Here is a 2,500-nt window from a genome sequence, read left to right on the forward strand (position 1 = left end):
GCGGGCTTGCCTGCTTTAAGCACTCTAATTTGTTCAAAGTAAACGTGCCGGCCCACCGAGACACTCAATAAAGAGCACCCTGGTAGGATTTCAACGGGGTCCGCCTCGGGACGCACGAGCACGCACGAGGCGGTCGCACGCCTTCAGCTCGCCCCACCGGCAGGACGTCCCACGATACATGCCAGTTAAACACCGACGGGCGGTGAACCAACAGCGTGGGACACAAATCCAACTACGAGCTTTTTAACCGCAACAACTTTAATATACGCTATTGGAGCTGGAATTACCGCGGCTGCTGGCACCAGACTTGCCCTCCAATAGATACTCGTTAAAGGATTTAAAGTGTACTCATTCCGATTACGGGGCCTCGGATGAGTCCCGTATCGTTATTTTTCGTCACTACCTCCCCGTGCCGGGAGTGGGTAACTTGCGCGCCTGCTGCCTTCCTTGGATGTGGTAGCCGTTTCTCAGGCTCCCTCTCCGGAATCGAACCCTGATTCCCCGTTACCCGTTACAACCATGGTAGGCGCAGAACCTACCATCGACAGTTGATAAGGCAGACATTTGAAAGATGCGTCGCCGGTACGAGGACCGTGCGATCAGCCCAAAGTTATTCAGAGTCACCAAGGCAAACGGACCGGACGAGCCGACCGATTGGTTTTGATCTAATAAAAGCGTCCCTTCCATCTCTGGTCGGGACTCTGTTTGCATGTATTAGCTCTAGAATTACCACAGTTATCCAAGTAACGTGGGTACGATCTAAGGAACCATAACTGATTTAATGAGCCATTCGCGGTTTCACCTTAATGCGGCTTGTACTGAGACATGCATGGCTTAATCTTTGAGACAAGCATATGACTACTGGCAGGATCAACCAGGGAGCTGCGTCAACTAGAGCTGAGCAGCCGGCCGCCCGGGAGTGTGTCCCGGGGGCCCGCGCGAACACGCAAGCGTCCGCTCAATCATTCTGCAAACAGGAGGAGGCTGAGCTCCCCTGCACAATACACCTCGAAACCCTCTCAGGTCCCGGCGGCGCGCAGCGCCGTCCCAAGTACTTGGTCGGGTTCGAGAGAGGCGCAATCGCCCGGAGTTAGGCGAGTAGACGCTTTCGGTGCGACCACCCGTGCTCCCAACTGAGCTTGCCGCTGCCGACAGAGGCCCGGGAGCGTGCTGTCGTGGCATTGCCGGCGGGAGACAACACGCGCCACCTACGGTGACCGGCAGCTCCAACGCCAGCGCCACAGAAGGACAAAAGCCCCACTTGGGTGCCGAAGCGAACTCTCCCAGCACAGCGCACGCGCCAACACATCCGCACAGCTGCGATACAAACCACCAGCGAGAACCGCTGGGGCGACCGAGCAGCAGACGGCGTCGCGGCGCCGAGCGCCGGGCGGCGGCGCATCCTCAACGCACACAGTCCTCAATCGGACCAGCACACTGAAGATGTCCACCGCGCTTCGCACCGGGCCCGCGAGGACCTACTTTGGCCGCACGGCGCCGCGCGCAGGGTGCGCCGGCGCGCAGCTGCGACGCCTGCCGCGTCCGTCGGCCGGCGCGCCTGCCACTGGCCGCCCCCACCAGCCGGCTGTAGCGCGTGCGCCCACGCACCGCGCGGCCAGCACGCCGGGAGGCGCCCCCTCACCGGCCGGGGACGGTCCCACCCAGCCACCGCCGCGTATCGCTTCACACCCAGATGCCGTTCAGTTTCGTCGGCATGGTGGGTATCGCTGGAACAACCGGTTAGTACCTCAACCTATCGTCGCCATCACCGATTCACCCCTAGCGAGAACAACCGCACCACAACAGGTTACCATTTGTTCATTTGCGTAACTTCACCAGAAAACGCAGGCGTCCATCGCCATTTGCAACTTCAACGATTATTGCATGCCTGTGTCAGGTGTCACGCCACACTACGTCTGCCCACATACACGCAACAAAATGTGCACGCCTAGACAATACGTGGAAGGTGGCCCCCGTACGTATGCGATGTCCATTGCTCGAACGACTGTCAACCGGCCTCTGTAGCATGTCGCAGATATGGAACGCGGTGCACCATGCCATCACGGTGTGTGAGGAGAGACGACTAGGTCCGAATACATCAACAGACAGCTCATGCTGATCGCCATCCACGGCGTCCGTTCCTCCCACACGTCTCTATGGCGTACCACACTGCAATCCAGCTCTCATAGGGAGACGACACGTAGCTGCGTGCACAATATTTGCACTGTATGGTCCGCCGTTTTTGGGCGCAGTCGTTGTGCGGTCACACATGTGCCACGATGTATCATTCAGTACATAAGGACGAATGTGCAGTACAGATTGTGGTTCACGCGTACGACATCAGCGGACAGTTGACACAGGCCGCACCACAACGTAGCCTGAGTACGTCGCATGCGAAGGGCATTGAACATGCAAACTTCTCACCAACCAGCTTGCGAAGGCAGGGGGCAAGGTGGGGACGTGGGGAGGGGCGGCATGTACGTCCTGCTGCCATCCACAT

The 2,500-nt window shown here is 58.7% G+C and overlaps 1 non-coding gene across 1 annotated transcript in view; it reads right to left on the bottom strand.

Moving 5' to 3' along the window:
- LOC124731654 overlaps positions 1-881 on the bottom strand; it is a 1,909-nt gene extending 1,028 nt beyond the window's left edge. The window contains exon 1 of the ribosomal RNA XR_007008397.1: positions 1-881. This exon is cut by the window's left edge and continues 1,028 nt beyond it. This is a non-coding gene — a ribosomal RNA (small subunit ribosomal RNA).
- Between the last annotated feature and the right edge of the window lie 1,619 nt (positions 882-2,500).

The sequence above is a fragment of the Schistocerca piceifrons genome, unplaced genomic scaffold (assembly GCF_021461385.2).
Source record: "Schistocerca piceifrons isolate TAMUIC-IGC-003096 unplaced genomic scaffold, iqSchPice1.1 HiC_scaffold_1298, whole genome shotgun sequence".
NCBI lineage: Eukaryota > Metazoa > Arthropoda > Insecta > Orthoptera > Acrididae > Schistocerca > Schistocerca piceifrons.